Source organism: Heterodontus francisci, chromosome 26 (genome assembly GCF_036365525.1).
Source record: "Heterodontus francisci isolate sHetFra1 chromosome 26, sHetFra1.hap1, whole genome shotgun sequence".
Taxonomy (NCBI): Eukaryota; Metazoa; Chordata; class Chondrichthyes; order Heterodontiformes; family Heterodontidae; genus Heterodontus; species Heterodontus francisci.
Genome location: NC_090396.1, coordinates 19,660,942 through 19,681,425, shown reverse-complemented (window position 1 = coordinate 19,681,425; position 20,484 = coordinate 19,660,942).

The following is a 20,484-nucleotide window of genomic DNA, read 5'->3' as shown; positions in this document are numbered from 1 at the left end:
GGATGGATCACTCGGCACAAGTCTTCACTATTTACACTGGCCTTTTACAAGTGTGACTGTGACTTCCTGTATCAGATCATGCTAATTTTTTTTCTTGATTTTCAAAATTTTAATTTTAACCTTTTCTTCCATTTGCAGCCTTCACTCTCTACCCTTCCCAGCATGCCACGCTGCTGAATGTCCTAACATCTCATTTAATAACCAGTAATGGATTGACTGACTTTACAATACCAAGAGGTTAATACAGATCAAACAAAAACAAATAACATTTGAAGTAATTGTTAGAATTAGAGAAGTCAAGAGATCATTAGCTCAGTGCAACAATCTCAGGCAAAGGGATGTGCTCTTGTGACAATTTAAAATAATTATTAGTTGTGAGGCCTGAAAGAGTCCAAGCCACTTAAACCTCCCAAATGTTTCCCCCCTTCTTTGTCCCAGCACGGACTAGTTGGGCTGAATGCCCTGTTTCTGTGCCGTACATTCTGTGTTTCTCTTTTGCATCACTGTGTGCTTGAGAAGGCTCATTACTGCATTGCCCCTCCTTCTGTGTCCTATTGTGACTGTAACAGTGAGGCCTGAATGGGGTGGTACTATGGTGCCCCTGTTCACCGTACCATTTACTGCTTCACCGCATCTGTAATGGTGAAGCTTATGGTAGTGGTGGGCTCATGTGTAATTGCCAGTGTCTGGGTTGGTCAGCAAATCCACAGGTTAACAGGGAGCTAATCTGGAGAGATACCAGGAGATGGCCAAAGCTAGGTTAGAATAATGAGGAAATGAATGAGGAAGAAATTGGTGCATTTTGGGTTAAAGGGACAGAAGAGCAGACTGCAATGCAACTCACTCAATTCAACAAGTACTTAGTCCACACAATGTCCAAAAGAGTTGAGTTAAACCTTTGCTCTGTGAAGCCAGGAGGTTGGGAACCCTGTGTAGTCCACCAATTAAAAACAGTCATCTCCTAGTATAGCCGTAAGTGTGATTAGTCTGAGACTTCCCTGATTGGAAATCTCATTTTCTTTTCTCCCTCGGACTCAATCAAATTTGGTGCATGGATTATGGATCAGGAGCACTGAGCTCAGACTGTCGTGGGTTCAGCCAGCGACACCTGCAGTTAGGAAGCTCTCACCCATTGGTCTTCATGTATTTTGGTCTGAAGGTGATGGAGTCCGGAAGATCTGACTTTATATATCACTGAAACTGAGACAAGAACAGCGTGCAGCATTTGGGTAATTTTACAGTGGGAGAGGGCAAATAAGTTATGTGTCCAATGTTAGTATAAGGATCAGGTGTTTCAAAACTCCCAGCAGGGACATTGACCATGTCACACTGTTGTGATCATGGGCACTGAGGGTGTTTTTAACCTAACCTGCCCAGCGGGAAACTGACAGGATCTACTGAGCTCAATCGAAGTAAATTCAGGCGGGGTGTAAAGCGGGCGGCTGGTGCAATCCATCAACGGGTTGCATACCTCTGGGACCACTCAGGGTAGCCAGCCAGGATCTTCCAATCACCCAGACCTCTTGCCATCTGCCAAGCCAGGTAACGGGCACTGTGTACCTTTTATATTAAATACAAGAGTCCTGTCCCCCAATCAAATTGTTGAAAATCAACTTTGTCTGCTGGGAAGAAATCCAGTTAACAATGCAAACAAAAACCAATTGGGGCTAATTGTATCTCAGACCACTAGAGCAAGAGAAAGCAAACAGTAAAGAGATGGACATGATCCAACCTGTAGCAACTATTTGAGGGGACAGTTGGCCAACTTAGGCCAATGGACCTTTTGGCATGGCAACACATTACTATGCTTACAGTTGCTCGGCTGTTATTATGTTTTTGACTTCTAGACGCAGAGATCCTGTTGTCTGTCAATATCTCCCCATCCCATGCCAAGAACCCCCAAAAAAAAAATGTATTTAAGTTTGTGTATCTGATAGATCACAATCCTTATGTATCTTCACTGTGCTTACAAGGAGTGTTTCTAATGTTAACATATGTGCAATACGTACGATATGGTACCACATAATTAACATATGATTTTACAATGGATTATCATATCTATATTTTTTATTGATCTGAAAAATGAAAAAACATAGGGCTATGAAACTGACGTTTTAAAGAGAGCTTTACACAATACCTGATGTGCTCGGCATTTGTATTAATTCTATAAAGACTCTCAAGAGTGTCACTCAGCTGTGAGGAGGAGCTGGAGGACAGACCGGTCCAGCGAGGTTTGGTTTATGTGACCTTGGAGGAGGTGGGACTACAGTTCACTCTCTCTCATTGCCGCCTTGTCGTATTCGAGCCCACCCATCATCGAGAGGGCAGCGGCATGATAGGGGCAAAGACCAACGGACTGCTGCACAATCCTTAAAGTGAAATATTAAAGAAATAATTCTGGAAAGAAAACACCCACTAAAGGCCAGTGGACGAAAGCTGCAAAAACTTCTTTGCAAAGACTATATTTGAACTGAGAATCTTAGTTGACCGATGCCACGCTTTGTGCTAGGTTGCCAATCAACCTAGATGGTTAATTCTATCATCCCGCATTAGGAATACACTCAATTGCTTCGTGTAGACAATGTAACACTCCCATAGAGCAGCAAGGACATCCCACCATAGACCCAGTCTCCAAGATGTAGTAGGGGCTATTGTGCCGCTGAACCTTGTGTTTGAATTTCAGTGCAGTGGGTGTGTTTCTGTTCAAAACTCCTCAAAGTTTCGTTCCTCAGTGAATGTTGTGTGGTTTTAACTGTCTGTGGTTTGTGACGGCGGTGCATCCTTTTAGTATCCAGAGTTTTAGCTCTTAGCTAAAATGTTTCCCAAGCTCTTTGAGCCGTACGATCGATTCAATGGTTGCAATACAATTTGTCTTCCTGTAAGACTTTCTTTATAATTTGATTAAAATTACCGAAAAACAATTCCCTAGTCAAGTCCATTTGTTGCAATAAAGGAACACTGTATGACAGGGTCTAGAGAGAGCACAGTACCTGGCAAAAGTATGCAGAGAACATGGAACATGAGAGAAAGTTTGGTGCATGGCAAAAATATGAAGATTTCACAGTGCACAACAGAAATAGGGAAAAAGCATGTGATAGAGATAAGGAGAGCATACGATATATGATAGGAACAGGGAGAGAGTACTACCTGACAGAAATACAGATAGTATACAACATCGGCCAAGTATGGAAAGGGTATGGTAGAAATACAGAGAGACCACAATACCTGTTAGAAATGGGGAGAGAGCATGGTACATGACAGAAATAGGGAGAGAGCACGGTACATGACAGAAATAGGGAGTGAGCACGGTACATGACAGAAATAGGGAGAGAGCACGGTACATGACAGAAATAGGGAGTGAGCACGGTACATGACAGAAATAGGGAGAGAGCATGGTACATGACAGAAATAGGAAGAGAGCATGGTACATGACAGAGATAGGGAGTGAGCACGGTACATGACAGAAATAGGGAGAGAGCATGGTACATGACAGAAATAGGGAGAGAGCATGGTACATGACAGAAATAGGAAGAGAGCATGGTACATGACAGAAATAGGAAGAGAGCATGGTACATGACAGAAATAGGGAGTGAGCACGGTACATGACAGAAATAGGGAGAGAGCATGGTACATGACAGAAATAGGAAGAGAGCATGGAACATGACAGAGATAGGGAGTGAGCATGGTACATGACAGAAATAGGGAGAGAGCATGGTACATGACAGAAATAGGGAGAGAGCATGGTACATGACAGAAATAGGAAGAGAGCATGGTACATGACAGAAATAGGGAGTGAGCACGGTACATGACAGAAATAGGGAGAGAGCATGGTACATGACAGAAATAGGAAGAGAGCATGGTACATGACAGACAGAAGCAAAAATTATGATATCAACAGAAATATAGAGAGAGAAATATGTTGGTTGAAGGATGAATATTCACCAGGACATACTGAAGAAATTATAATGATATGATTCTGTAATTGAAATATCACATTGAAGGAGAATTTGTGTACCAACTTTGTAAGTTCAGTCAAAAATAAAGTGCTTACAGTGGCATAAAATTTACAATGCGCAACCCTTTAGTGTGCTGGGACTGCATATCAGGAAATGATGCACTCCCAGCCTCTGGTTCTTTGAAACAAGAAGAACACCAATCGTTTTGGAGAGAATGATTCTGATTTTCCATGAGGACTAATCCTAGAAAAGATAGAACAGGAGCTAACTTGATAACGTGTAGGAACACCAGGACAATAAGAACAGGTGAAGGCCATTCAGGCCCTTAGGCCTGCTCGGCCAGTCAATTAGATCATGGCTGATCTGCACCTTAACTCCATTTTTCAACCTTTGCTCCAAATTCCTTGATACCTTTACCAAAAGAAAATCTATAAACCTCAGTCTTGAAAACTCCAAATGTCCCACAGAACACATAACCTTTTGGGGGACAGAGTTGCAGATTTCCACCACCCTTTGTGTGACAAGGTGTTCCCTGATTTCCTTCCTAAATGGCCAGCTCTAATTTTAAGGTTATGTTCCCTCAGTCTTGATTCCCCCACCAGGGGAAATAGTTTCTCTGTATCCACCCTGTTGATTCCTTTTAACATTTTGACCAGAACCTTGATCAGATCACCTTTCAATCTCCTATACTTAGGGGAATACAAGTCAAGTTTATGCAACCTGTCCTCATAATTTAACCCTCTAAACCTAAGTATCACTCAGACCCAATGTGTACTTAACCCAGGAAAAATACTGGAAGCAACTCATGGTCATCAATCAAAACAACAAATAAACCAACATGGCCTTGTTACACCCATCGTGACCTCGCTACACCCATCGTAACTGCCATAGATAAGGCCATTGCTCTCCACCCACATAACCCTCCCGCTTCCCAACTTACTTCTGTGACAGCTCCTGGAAAAAACTCACCCTCAAGTCATGCACCACTGCACTTTCAAATTCCCAACTCTCTAGCCTTTGGCCCTCCATTCATCATGGTATTTCTGCAGCTACTGATTGCCAAATTACATCCTCTCCTCCACCTTTGATACCCCTATCCTCACTAAAACCATTATTCTCTTTCAAACGAGTCATTCTTTTGGTATACGCCTCAACTCCGCTCTCTTAATTCTAAGGGACACAAACTTGAATGTTCCAATGTTCTGGCCAACCTCCCATCATCCACTCTGCATAAACATGTGCTCATGAAAGATACTGCTGCCTGTATCTTAACTTCAGAAAGCCCCATTCACCCATGACCCCTGTGCTTGCTGACCTCCATTGGCACCTGGTCTGACAACACGTGTATTTTAAAATTCTTATCCTTATTTCAAATCCCTCCATGGCCTCGCCCCTCTCTATCTCTATAACCTCCTGCAGCCCTACAAATCTCCAAGATCTCTGCATTCCTCCAACTCTGGATTATTGTGCACTCCCAATTTCCTTCACCCCACCTTTGGTGGCCATGCCTTCAGGTCTCTAGGTCCTAAACTCTGGAATTCCCTCCCCAAACCTCTCCGCCTCTCTACCTCTCTCCTTCTTTAAGATGCTCCTTAAAATTTACTTCTTTGACCAAGTTTTTGATCACCTGTCTTGACGTCTCCTTCTATGGCTTGGTGTCAAAATTTAATTGATGACGCTCTTGTGATGCACCTTGGGGCATTGTGCTACATTAAAGGCATTACAAAAATGCAAGTTATTGCTGAATGAAGGGTGTACCTAATGTTTGTTGGAATTCTCTGAGACAGCGTGCGTTAGTGAAGAAGGAAGATTGAAATTTGCAGGGCTACAGGGAAAGGTCATGGGAGTCAGACTAACTAATTTACTCTTGCAGAAAGCCGGTATGGACATGATGGGCTGAATGGCCTCCTTCTGTGTTATAACAATTCTATGAGTTTATGAAATAAGTTTCACATATCTGTACTGGCAGAAAACATTTGAGAAGGTCCTGCACAAGAATAATCTCATAAGGGCGACCTTCTCAAGGAAGAAAGGGTAAATGTTGTGAACTTAGTGCAGTATTAGTTTGTCAATGAACTAGAGAGTTGTATTTTTATAACACCTTATCAAATCTCTGAAGCAACATCACAAAGAACTCCACATACTTTGAAGTACAGTCACTCTTGTTATGTAGGCAATCATGGCAACAAGCTGCACACAGTAAGATCCCACAAACAGCAAAGAAACGACTGATCAGTTATTCTCTTTGTTGTAGGTTGAAAGAGGAGTGTCCCACATGACAACCTTCAATATCCTGCCTCGACTGATCTGACATAGTTAATTAATTAGCACTCAGCAGAGCTTCAGAATGTCCTCTAGGTTTGTATTGGTGAGGCTGAAACCAAATTTTGAACCAACACTATCCCAGGAGGCTATCTGTTAGATTTTCATCCTCACTCTACCTTTCCTCATGCCTAAATATTGTCCGGCCCCTAAATACTTGCCCCCTCCTCAGTGGCATTTGCTGAGTTTTCACCCACTGTGCTTCTGTATCAATTTAGATGCCTATTAGGCAGCCTTGACCACTCTCTTAATTTAATCTGTACCACCCCACCATGATTACCTATACAAGGTGTGAAACAATTGAACAGAGAACATGGATTGAATGGAGGAAAGCTATGTGGTTCCATGACGTCTCTGTTATGAGTGGAACTGTCAGCATGCTGTGATTCATTTGCTGTTATCCAAACATCTTAGACTTGAATGCTTTGAGAATACAGTGGAAATTCAGTTTAGTGAAAAAAACAAAAGGGAGGATTTACATACAAAGGCTCCAATAATTACTGCAAAGTGGGAAGAGAGCGGGCGGGGGAGGGGTTTTGTGGTAGACTTTGCAGCTGGAAAACCAGGAAGTTTTGGATTTCCCACAGGTCCTTCTGAAATTAATGGCATAACCTGTTGTAAATTTTTCAACAGGTTTCCTGGCCAGAGTGTCTGGCTGTCAGGTGGAAGGCAGCTGGGTAACAGAGCAGAGGTAAGTCCAACATGGAAGGGGGAGGAGAGTTGGACATCATGGGAGTCCCATCACAGGGGGACGGTCGACCACTTGCAGAGGTCCCATTATTGAGTGGGCTGAACAGCAACTTTCCTCGCTACCCACATGCCCAGAGTTAGAATTGGGCCCCTTACTGCTCTTGGCCTTTTCTTCCAGTAAGGCCCGTCATCTAGTGGGAAAACTGCAGGGACTTCCCCATGAAGGCCGAGTTTAAACTGGAGTTAAGCAAAGAAGGACACAACTGGCTTTGGCTGGATGTCTTTAATGCCCACTCAAAAGAGCAGGTTAAAATCATGGAGAACGGAATTCTTCTGACCTAGGGGAATAAGTAATCTTGGCAGCTTTAACCATTCATTCACCCGGGTAGAGATAAAATTACTGCCAGACTATTTAACCCTGGCCCCAGGCTATGATTGATGCCATAAGGAACTATGGTATTGATCATTTTCTTCTCAGTACCAGTGAGACTTCTGTGTTCAAGTAGGCCTCACGGTTTAGAGATTGAAAGATGGTCCACGTCTCTGCTGTCCTGCCTTCAGATGGAACTTTAATGATTTGGTATGTTTTCTGTCCTTCTTATTCTAGATATTTTTGCTTCTGTATTTCTAGACTACTTCAGTAGATGGGTGTTAGCTGCCTACAGTAGATTGGATAACTCTAGTTGGATGTATTCCTGGAGGTTGCATCACATGACCTCATGCCTTCAACCACCCCGCCCCCATGTTCTCACCATTTGTCACCCAACATATCCATCTTCACGGTGCACTGCCTTCCCCTGGCCAACTGGGCAACCGAAGGATTCTTTGTAATGTGATTGGATGATTCTTGACTGTCAGTCAAACAGCCTTTCTCCCCATCTCCAATATTTTTATAATCAATAGAGAGAAATGTTCAAAGAAAATGAAAAAAAATATTTCTAATGCTCCAATGATAGTTTTTCAGGATTGCTTGCAGCACTGTTCTGGAGATTGATCTGTGAGACTCCAGGCAGTGTTGGCATCCCTACCCTATGGCCTGGAGCATATTGTTAATGGTGCTGCTTTCCAGGTAAGTTTTGAACGTATGCCCAAGATAACAAACTTTTCATTATAATTCTCTACTCCTGGATCTATCCTGTAACACCACATGATTTGACTCACCTCTGAGAGCAAAAACACTAATAACAGTACAAAAGCAAAATGCTGCAGATGCTGGAAATCTGACATAAAACAGAATGTGCTGAAAATGTTCAGCAGGTCTGGCAGCATCTGTGGTTGTTGGAGGCCAATCATCTCAGCCCCAGGACATCGCTGCAGGACTTCCTCAGGGCAGTGCCTAGGCCCAAGCATCTTCAGCGCTTTATTAGTGACCTTCCCATCGGCATAAGGTCAGAAGTGGGGATGTTCGCTGATGATTGCACAATGTCCAGCACCTTTCGTGACTCCTCAGATACTGAAGCAGTCCATGTCCATGTGCAGCAAGACCTGGACAACATTCAGGCTTGGGTTGATGAGTGGCAAGTGACATTTGCACCAGACAGGTGCCAGGCAATGGCCATCTCCAACAAGAGAGAATCTAACCATCTCTCCTTGACATTCAATAGCATTACCATCACTGAATCCTCCACCATCAACACCCTAGGGATTACCATCGACCAAAAACTTAACAGGACCTGATATAAATACTATGGCTACGAGAACAGATCAGAGGCTGGGAATTCTGCGGCGGGTAACTCATCTCCTGTCTCCACAAAGCCTGTCCACCATCTACAAGGCACAAGTCAGGAGTGTGATGGAATACTCTCCACTTGCCTGGATGAGTGCAGCTCCAACAACACTCAAGAAGCTCGACACAATCCAGGACAAAGCAGCCTGCTTGATCGACACCTTAAACATAAACTCCCTCCACCATAGGTGCAGAGTAGCTGCAGTGTCTACCATCTACAGGATGCACTGCAGCAACTCACTAAGGCTTTTTCAACAGCACCTTCTAAACCCGCGACCTGTACCATCTAGAAGGACAACGGCATCAGACACCTGGGAACACCACCACCTGCAAATTCCCCTCCAAGTCACACAGCATTCTGACTTGGAACTATATAACCTTTTGTTCACTGTCATTGGGTCAAGATCCTGGAACTTGCTCCCTAACAGCACTGTGGGTTTAAGAAGGCACCACCTTCTCAAGGGCAATTAGGATGGGCAATAAATGCTGGCCTAGCCAAAGACACTCACATCCCAAGAATGAAATTTAAAAAAACAGAATTAACGTTTCAGGTCTGTGACCTTTCATCTAAACACTAGTAACTGACCTTGTTACAAGCGTTATCTGGGAAACACATTTCTTGATCAGTAAATAAAAAAGGGCGGCACAGTGGCGCAGTGGTTAGCACCGTCGCCTCACAGTTCCAGCGACCTGGGTTCAGTTCTTGGTACTGCCTGTGCGGAGTTTGCAAGTTCTCCCTGTGACTGCGTGGGTTTCCGCTGGATGCTCCGGTTTCCTCCCACCGCCAAAGACTTGCAGGTTGGTAGGTAAATTAGCCATTGTAAATTGCCCCTAGTGTAGGTAGATGGTGGGGATGTGGTAGGGAATATGGGATTAATGTAGGATTAGTATAAATGGGTGGTTGTTGGTTGGCACAGAGCTGGTGGGCCAAAGGGCCTGTTTCAGTGCTATATCTCTAAATAAAATAAAGTCAATAAATCACAGTGACATTATCTAGTAACAATATATATTAGACTAGACTAGTTCTTGAAGAGGAAAAGAAGTGGTTCATAATCTCAGTCCTAAACTGTAATTTTATATATGTGGAATAGTATTACGACCAGGGGAGGCAGGGGTCTAGGGCTCAGTGTTACGACCAGGGGAGGCAGGGGTCTAGGGCTCCCCTCTCAGCCTTTTCCTGGATTGGCCATAACAGGGTTTAATTTTGAAAATGCCATGTTTTTAGTTTCCCCTCAGTGAGTTCTTGTTCACTGCTCTCTAATTGTGATTGCAAAGACAGGTTTTCTCAGATTTAAGCAAGAAAGATGTACGTTTGTTAACCTTAAAACTCTACTTCAGTTAAAACTACTAAAAATCTGTGATGTGACCACGTTAGTATGCATCTGCGATAAACACAAATGCAAATAGAGACAGAGGAGGAGAAAGAAGGGGAAAGGTTTGAAGTAATAGCTGGAGTTCAGTTACTGGTTTTGGATTGGATGTAAAGTCTTTGATTGAAGTTAAGTCTTGCAGTTCTTGTTGGGGCCCAGTGCACACATTCAAATTTGTTTCGCTGGTCTTCTGTCTTGAGGTTTAAGTTACTTCCGTGGGTCCCTGGAACTTTGCGTGAGAGAGACAAAGAGAGACAAAGAGAGAGAGATGCTTTCATCATGAACTTCAGTTGCAGTCTCTTCCAAAACTGTTCTGTGAATTTAATTAATTAACAATTCAATTAACTCCAGGTTGGTCAGCAGGTTAGTCATATGACTAGCTCCTTGTTTAAAGCAGCCTCGCCTGCGAGATTTGTGGATTCCTTCAAGCTCACCAGACAGTCTCAGTGGGGAAAGGGGAGGGGTGGTCAGATGCTGGCTTAATGACTCCCAATGTCTCTTGATCATCACTATGGATAAAATCCATCTGGCTAATTGAATCAGAGAGTACTGCCATTTTCTTCTTCATGCAACTGTCTTTTAGAATGCAAATGTGCAGCCATGTTTTCAGCCACTGTTGTGGTCTTTTTAAACAAGTTATTTCAAGTCCAGTAACAGTTCAAAAATAATGTTCCATAAATTAATATGTCTCATTTTGGCAGATGTAGTTTCCATGACACCTCTGCATCCAGTGGAATGAAATGTGATATTAGGAGAGCATTTCATTATAAAAATAAAAAGAAGAGAAAGTACAGGAAAACACACATGCATTTCTCTCATTCATTCTCATTCATTCAGAAATCCTAAAAATTGTTACAGCCCATCTTTCCTTTGTAGCAGTGCTACTTTAAACTGCCCCTTTTCCATTGAGGTGGGTCTGAGATAGTTAAGTGTAGCCCAAAAGGGGTTTGAAGTTTCTTCACTATCAGCCTGCAATACGTTGGGAATGCACATCCCAATAAACATATGATTTTTGGACAGGTTTGCAGTTTGCACATTTCCATGACTGCCTAGGGCGCCTTTGTTCCTGTTGAGGTCTGCAGGAGGAGGGTTAGATTTAATTAGCCCTGGTTTGGAGTTCTGCTCATGAGAGTCAGCAGTGGATGGATCCACTCTGATCTCTCTTTCAGAGCTCTGATGAGTCATGCAAGTGCTTTTCACTTTAGGGTATGGTTGTTTCCCTTTTCTCCTGACTGTCTTCCCTTTGTCCTCTGGGACATCCCAGCTTGCAAGTTTTTGTCCAGATTCTACTGCACTCCCTTGTGGCACTTCGACTAGGTGAGGCATCACCCTCACCATTATCTGCCCTCTTGAGGACTCTCTTTGTCGCTGCAGGTTTCTTTAAATACTATTAGCAACTCTGGTGGGTGCTTCTAGTGTCTGCATGTATATAGAAGGATATTGGTCTAATTTTTCCAACATTTCAGGGTTGGCTGAACGGACAGTAGGGGTTTCCATTTGGGAATCCTCTCGGATCTCCTTTAACTTGTCCTCTTTGTCCCTATATCCTTTTTCCTCTCTAGCTTTTTGCCAGCTCTGTGCCTGTCTGTCCCCTTTTGTTCATTGCAGGGGTCCCTTACAGTTCACCAGCCCTCTGCTGGAGGGTTCTCCAAACACCGATACAGGACTTAGGGGTGCAGATTTCACTGTAGGTTGGGGCTTCCCCTCAACCTGGCACATGTGGCAACTCCTACAGTACTCCACCACATCTTTGTGGAGTTTTGGCCTGTCAAACTGCTGTCTTAAGCGGGCGTTGGTTTCTCGTATACCGACATGTACAGCCATTGTAATCTCATGGGCCATTCTTAATATTTCTCTCCGGTACCTCTGAGCCACCACTAACTGGTGAACTACTATCCACTCCTTGCTCTCAGGTCTGCGAGGAGAGCTCCACTTCCTCATCAATACCTCATTCTTTAAATAGTAGCAATCAGGGACTCCCTCTGCTTCACTTTCAGTCTGGGCAGCCTGTGCTAACTCTTGCAATACTGGGTCGGCTCACTGAGCCTCAGCTAGGGAAGATTCATTTAATCCATTTCCTAAGCCCTCTAACTTTCCAAAGAAAGTCTCAGACAGACAGACCTCATGGCCATCTGCCTGCAGTGCCAATTCTGTCTCCTCTGGGGGAGTTGGTTTAGTCATGGCCTGATTCATTACATATTCAGGGGAGCTGCAGGGGATCATCTCCTGCCACTGTCTTGTCTCTCTGACCTCCTGCGGTCTCTCTTCCATTACTGGGGAAGCTACCACCTTCACCCCTGCCAGATCATTACCTAGGAACAGGTCAACCCCATCCACAGGCAAACTATGAACAATCCCTACGGTCACCGGTCGCGAAACTAGGTCGCATTCCAAGTGCACCCGATGTACAGGTACAGGCATACACTGCCCTCCAATACCATTCACCACCATTCTGATGTTCACTGCACTCTCTGGGGGAAAGGTCAGGCCTTTTCTCAGTAAAAGGGATCTAGTGGCCCCTGTATCCCTGAAGATTGCTATGGGCTTGCTTGCCCCACTCGAGGGGCATGGGCTACTCTCCCTTCAGACACAAAATCCTGATAACCTTCAGGAATCCTATTAAATGTTCCAGTACCTACAGCAGTATGCTCTCTGGGCCTTACTGCTGCTGCAGTTAAAGCCACAGCTTGTTCAGCTGTGCTTTCCATCACGGTCCCTTCTTCTTCGCTGAGCGGATGTGCCCTAATTAACCCTACAGGTTTTCCCCATAGTTTCCAGCAGTCAGCTCTCAGCTAACCTGCCTTATTACAATGGAAGCACACACATCCCTGGGTCTCACTTCTACTTACAGCGCCTTCCTTTTTGGCTAGAGGAGGGCCCCCTGTGTCTCCTGCTGTCCTTTCTCTCCCAGGACTGCTTGGGCTTCTATCACCTTCCCACCCTTTGTCCTTTACGGATTTGTGGGGGTGACTAGGAAACGTTTTCCTCTGGGAAACCGACTTTTATATTAGAGCAAACTCATCAGCCAGAACTGTGGCTTGCCGGGCTCTATGTACTTTTTGTTCCTCCACATGGGTCTTTATGGAGAGTGGGAGAAAATTTTTAAATTCCTCCAGCAAAATTACCTCTCTGAGGTTTTCATAGCTGGGCTGCACTTTAAAAGCCTTCAACCACTGGTCAAAAGCCAGCTGCTTACTTCTCTCAAACTCTAAGTAAGTTTGATCAACTTGCTTCCTGAGGGTTCGAAACTTCTGGCAATAGGCTGCCAGTACTAGCTCATATGCCCCGAGGATAGCATTTTTTGTCAGTTCATAATTTGATGAACTCTCATCTGGCAACATGGAATAAACCTCATGGGCCTTTCCTGTGAGCTTACTTTGCACCAGAAGAGTCCAGCTCTCAGCCGGCCATTTTAACTGCCTTGCCAGTTTCTCAAACGATACAAAAAAATGCTTCCACATCTCCCTCATTGAATTTTGGAATCAGTTGGGAAAATTTTAACAAAGCCCCGAATTGCTATTCTCCATATTGGCCTTGCTTTCACGAGGGTTACTCTGTTGCCCCATAGTTAACTCAAGCCATCTCAGCTCTTTCTTCCCGTTGCCTCTGGAAAATTCTTTCTCTTTCTCTCTCCTCTCTCTCTCTTTCTTTCTCCTATCTCTCCCTTTCTCTCTTTCTTTCCCTGTCTTCTAATTCAAGTTTCCTCTGTTCCAATTGTATCTTTGCTAGCAATACCCTGTCGGAGTCTATTTCTAAGCTGTTCCTGATTCTTCAGGTTCAAGTAAAAAATGGTTGACCACTGGTCTTAGGAGTTCCGATTTCCTAGCCTTGGCATGGAAAGTGATCTCAGCCATATTCCTCAACTCTTACATAGACAGTGTCTTTAACTTATCCCAAGTTACTTCACCCTGGCCTGGGAGTGTACTGGCTTCAGTCGCTGACATGTTAGTATTGTAGCACAACATAACCACAAGAAAACCTGTGTTGAAATCTTTTCTCTTTTTGAGTGGGAGCAATTTGACTTCCCACTTCCAATTTCTCATTTGACTGTGAGTCAAACTCTGGATGCTAGCCCCCAAATTTCTGTTATGACCAGGGGAGGCAGGGGTCTAGGGCTCCCCCTCAGCCTTTTCCTGGTTTGGCCGTAACAGGGTTTAATTTTGAAAACACTGTGTTTTTAGCTTCCCTTCAGTGAGTTCTTTCTCACTGCACTCTAATTGTGATTGCAAAGAAATTAACCAGACAGTTTTTCTCTGGTTTAAACAAGAAAGATGTACGTTTATTTACGTTAAAACTCTAATTCAGTTAAAACTACTAAAAATATGTGGCGTGACCATGCAAGCATGCATACGGGATAAACATACACGCAAATAGAGACAGAGGAGGAGAAAGAAGGGGAAAGGTTTGAAGTAATAGCTGGAGTTCAGTTACTGGTTTTGGATTGGATGTAAAGTCTTTGATTGAAGTTAAGTCTTGCAGTTCTCGTTGGGGCCCAGTGCACACATTCAAACTTGTTTCACTGGTCTTCTGTCTTGTGCTACTTCCATGGGTCCCTGGAACTTTGCATGAGAGAGAGAGAGAGACAAAGAGCGAGAGATGTTCTCTTCTTGAAGTTCAGTTGCAGTTTCTTCCAAAGCTGTTCTGTGAGTACAGTTCAATTAACTCCAGGTTGGCCAGCAGGTTAGTCATGTGACTAGCTCCTTGTTTAGAGCAGCCCTGCCTGCGAGATTTGTGGATTTCCTCAAGTTAACCAGACACTCTCAGTGGGGGTTGGCGGGGAGTGGGTTGGGGGGGGGGGGGCGGTGGTGGGGGGTTGGTGGTCAGATGCTGGCTCAATGATTCTCAATGTCTCTTTATCATCACTATGGATAAAATCCATCTGGCTAATTGAATCAGGGAGTACTGCCATTGTCTTCTTCATGCAACTGTCTTTTAGAATGCAAATGTGCAGTCATGTTTTCAGCCACAGTTGTGGTCTTTTTAAACAAATTATTTCAAGTCCAGTAACAGTTCAAAAATAATGTTCCATATGATGAAATTAATATATCTCATTTTGGCAGGTGTGGTTTCCATCACAATAGATATATATATAGTAATGTCTATTCTTAAAATGATATCAAATACATAAGCTATCTAAAAATGCAATATAATGTAAATGCTGGAAATCTGAAATAAAAACAGAAAATGCTGAAAATATACAGCAAGTCCGGCAGCATCTGTGGAGAGAGAAACAGAGCTGATGGGGATGATGTTAAGCTGTCAATGTGGGTGGCTTTCTGTGCAGTCAAAGGGTTAAAGCAGGCAAAATGATTGGCCTATTGGGAATCTGACAGGTACCCGCCCGACGTCTGTATTTATCCTGAACATTTTCTCCAGCCTGCAGGAAATCCCCATGGACAAGTCTGTTACATATAAAATGTTAAGCGTCTGCCTTATCCCAGGATTCTGCCTTTAATTATGTATGCACGGGTTTCCTGGGCTTCCTGGAACTCACCAGGTTAAACAGCACAAGAGGGTAGTGGGAATTGACAGGCCAGGGCAATTGTCAGGCAGGAAAGGTTTTAAATACAGTGATACGACAGCTGCTCCTTTGCCTAAGTGGAAGGTTTCTGCTAACAGCATTTGTTCTGAGAGTGAGCTAACACTGCTTTGGAGGTGATCTCCAACACTTTGTGGTCATTTCTGCTACCTTGGTGTTTTTTTGCCTTTGATCTGCACTTTCCAGCTCTGAGCTTTCACAGCAGCATAGCAGCCACTTATACACCTCTCCCTTGGACCTCAGATGAAGAACAAGAGAAGCAGCAGCAGCAGGAACAGCAGAAGCCTTCTTCTGCACCACCTGCCAGAGACAGAGTGGATGAACACAGAGCTCCAACTCATGGGAGGCGATACCTCCAACCATAGGGAATACAGGTAGAGAAGCAGCTTCCTAGACATGACTGAGCAACAGTGCCTTAGGATTTTCAGCCTTTCCCATCAGATCATCACTGATATTTGCAGCCTCCGAGAAGCCCTCCTTCCGAGTGAGCCAGGTGGGCAGACATTGCCAGAGGTTGGCAAGGTCATCACAGCCCTGAATTTCTTCGTCATTGGCACCTTCCAGGGAACTGCTGGTGACATTAGTCGAATCTCACAACATGCTGCCCACAAGTAACAGATTCTATGACTTCCAGCCCTGGCACTTAGCAACTGATGATGCCAGTCAGAACGAGCAACCCCTCAGATTTGCTGCTCTGACTGGATTCCCACAGGACTGCACACACGTTGCAAACAAGACACCCTCAGATCAGTCGGAATATTCACCAACCGAGAGGGATTCCACTCCATTAATGCTCAGCTGGTCTGCAACCACCAAGCAATTATCAGGCACGTGTGTGCGAGATACCCAGGGAGTTGGCATGATGCCTTCTTCCTGCACCAGTCAAGCCTCCCTGCGATAGTCATACCTCAAAGAAGAGTCAGCGGATAGTTCCTTGGAGACAAGGGCTACTCTCTAAAGACTTGGCTGATGACACCTTTGAGCAGTCCTACCACTGACACCCAGGAAACGTACAACAGAAGCCACATGAGCGCAAGAGTTGTAATTGAGCCAGCTATTGGGTTGCTGAGGATGCGATTCAGGTGCCTGGACAGATCTGGGGTTATCCTTCAGCAAGCACGAGCAAGAATATCCTGAATGGTAGTGGTGTGCTGCACCTTGCACAACATTGCACAGCAGTGCGGATTGGAGTTTCAGGAGGAGAAAGATGATAAGTGCTCTCCACCTTCAGATGAGGTAAAGGAGAAGAACAAGAGGAGGGGCAGGAGGAGCCTGATTTGGCCAGGGTACCTATGGCCACTCACTTAGCTCTATGGGAGGGTCTGATTCAGGCACACTTCAGCTAATCTGATTCGGTGTAGCCATCTGGCACACCAGTGCTGAACCCACAGTGTTCCCCCAGCACACCACCATCCTCCAGCACAAATCAGCCCCACAAGCAACAATTCCTCCCTCTCACAAACGCCCATTGCTCATCTTTAGCTGTTGTCAAACCATTCTCCACAAGGCAAAAGGTCACTTGACACATAGCAGGAAAAATAGGAAAGACAATAGAGCTTTGAAATACATTTTGTGGCTCATAAACATGAAATAGAAATATGGCAATGTAACAGTGTTAAACACCAAAGTGAATTCTCTTGTACAACTATAAATTCTTTCTCTTCCTTTTTCTGCTACTCGCATGTAGTGCTACCCCTGTGGCTTCAGCACAGCTAGAGACGGGTTGTTTAATATCTCTGCCCTGACTGTTCAGATGTTCTTGGCCGACGACCTGTGGATTTTGAAGGCCCCACAAAAGACTGTCCCAACTGCATCTGTGCAGGGGCAGACTCGGTCATCGGGACAGGATGCACTATGCAGGGTTCTGACTCAGTGGGTGGGGAGGTGAGATGGGCAAGGGGTCAGGAATGGAAGTCCACCTGCACTTCCCTGGAGAGCACTTTGCTGCACTTCAGTGAGGCGCTAAATGGCCAAAGTGAGGTTTTTCGCAATTCTCACAGCTGTCATTCTGAGTGTATGGGCCATTGATAAGGTCAGCATGCACTTGATGGACTGCCACATCTGAAACGCTATGCAGATGGCCATTCTTTCCACGATGTAGACATCAACGCAAAGGCCTGAGACATTATGGCATTCAGGGTGGAGACGGACTCCTCCAATCTATCTCCATATGTGCACAGTGCAGCTGGAAATGTTGACAGAATCTCAAACATTCTCTGCTGCTGCTCCAGAATAGTCCTCTTTGTTAATGGCTCCCGAGGCTCAGCATCCCTTCGTGTCCTGCTGAGTAGAGTTTGGCGGATCCTGCACCCTCTGACAGGGACTCTCCACTGCTGTCCCTGTATCCAATGCCTGCTCCTGCTCACTTGTGCTATGTGCTTCACCATGTGACAAGCCAACAAGCCATCTCGGTGGCCCAACCGAGGTGTGTGTATCCGAGCCGGTGGAGGGTGTGCATGAGTCGTGTGACAATGCATCCTCAGAGTGAGTGATCTTCTCTGAGGATTCTTCATCCTCCTCCGGCACCACTTCCTGAGGGACGCATGCAGGACCAGTGGGATATGAGAGACATGAATTAGAACTGGCAAGAAGAGATGTTTCTATGTGATCATTGTTTAGATCATCAATGTTTCAGTGGCTGCTGACATCAGGTCAATGTGAATGAGTGTTGTAAGCCATGTAGCTGTGTTATATTTAATTCCGCCACCGGTTAGCAGGGAGACTCGCCATCGCCAATGGCCAGGCATGTCGAATGCAGCTTATCTCCAGTGGCTCCCCCACTGAATTAATGCCACAAATAGAGGTAAATGTATTTGATCTAATAGCATTACAGAGATGTAGTTGCAGGGTGATCAAGGTTGCAAACTAAATTTGCAAGGGTACTTGATGTTTTGAAAAGGGGGGGAGGGGTGGCAACCCTGATAATGTAAGTCAAGATAAAGACAGTAGTGAGAAAGGATCTTAGCTCAGAAACTCAATATGTGGAATCATTATGGGTGGAGCTAAGAAATAACAAAATGCAGAAAACACTGGTGGGAATAGTTTATAGGTTTCCTAACAATAATCATAGTGTTGGACAGAGTATAACTCAGAAAATTAGAGGAGCATGTGACAAGGGTAATGTAACAATCGTGGGGGTCTTTAATCTTCATATAGACTAGGCAAACCAAATTGGCAAAAGTAGCTTTGAGGATAAGTTCATGGATTGTATTCTAGACAGTTTTCTACAAAAATATGTTAAATAACCAACTAGGGAACAGGCTATTATAAATCTAGCATTGTGTAATGAGCCAGGGTTAATTAGTAATCTATAGTAAAGGATCCTCTGGGAAAGAGTGATCATACTATGATAGGACTATATGTTAAGTTTGAGAGTGATGTAGTTAAGTTCAAAATTAGGGTCTTAAATTTAAACAAAATTGGAAGAGGGCTAACTTCAATGGGATGAGACGGGATCTAGCCAGGGTAAAATAGAAGCAAAGACTGACAGGAAAATCTGTAACAGAACAATGGGTGGTCTTTAAGGAGGAGATGTTTCAGGTAGAGGCTGGGTATATTCCATCAAGGGCAAAAGGTAAGGGAACCAAAGCCAGGGCTCCTTGGACGATGAGGGAGATAGAGAATACAATGAAACAAAAAAAGAGAGTGTATGATGCATGTCAGGTGAATTCTTAGGTGAGAACCAGGCCAAATACGATAAATTGAGAGGGGAGGTAAAGAGGAAAGTAAGACTGTCAAAGAGAGAATATGAAAATAGAATGGCAGTTAACATAAAAGGGAAACCAAAAATCTTCTATCAGCATGTAAATAGTAAACGGGTAGTAAGAGGTAGGTTGGAGCCTTTTAGGGACAAAGACGGTGATATATGCTTAGAGGCACAGGACAAGGCTCGAATACTCAATCAATACTTTGTATTGGTGTTTACTAAGGAAGAGGATGCTGACATGGCAGAGGTACTGGAGTGAAAATTGATGTGCTGGATGTACTGGAACGGCTGGTATGCTTAGATCGGTTAAGTTGCCTGGTCCAGGCGGCTTGCATCCCAAGTTGTTAATGGAAGTGGGAGTGGAAATAGTGGAAGACTTTGCCATAATCTTCCAATCTTTCCTAAATAGGGGGCATGTGCCAGAGGATTGGAGAATGCAAATGTGGCATTCATGTTCAAGGACATTTCTAGTAACTACAGGCCAGTTAGTTTTACATCAATGGTGGGCAAGGATTTAGAAACAATAATCAGGGAAAGAAATCAACAGGCACTTGGAGAGGTTTGAGTTAATTAAGGAGAACCAGCAGAGATTTGTAAAAGGCAGATCAAGTTTCACTAACCTAATTGAATTTTTTTGATGATGTAACAGAGAAGGTTGATGAGAGGAATGTGGTGGGTGTTGTCTATCTGGATTTTCAGAAAGCATTTGAAAGTATCATACAAAAGGCTGGTTAACAAAACTGAGGCTCATGGAATAGGAGGGTCAGTGACAACTTGGATAAAAAGGACAGAAAAAAGCAGGGCATGGTAAATAACTGTTTTTCAGATTGGAAGATGCTGGACAGCAGTGTTCCCCAAGGGTTAGTGCTAGGAGCACAACTTTTTTGATATGTATAACTGATTTAGATATTGGAATACAGAGAAAATTTCAAAATTTGCCGATGATACCAAACACGAAGTTGTGGCAGTGAGGATGATGCCAATCAACTGCAACAGGCAGGCTAGCAGGATGGGCAGACACACGGCAGATGGAATTTAATACAGAGAAGTGTGAGGTGACGCATTTTGGCAGAAGGGATGTGGAGAGGCAATATATATTTAATAGCACAGTTCTAAAGTGTGTGCAGGGAAAGAAAGACCTCGGGGTTCAAGTGTATAGACATTCAAAAGTGGCA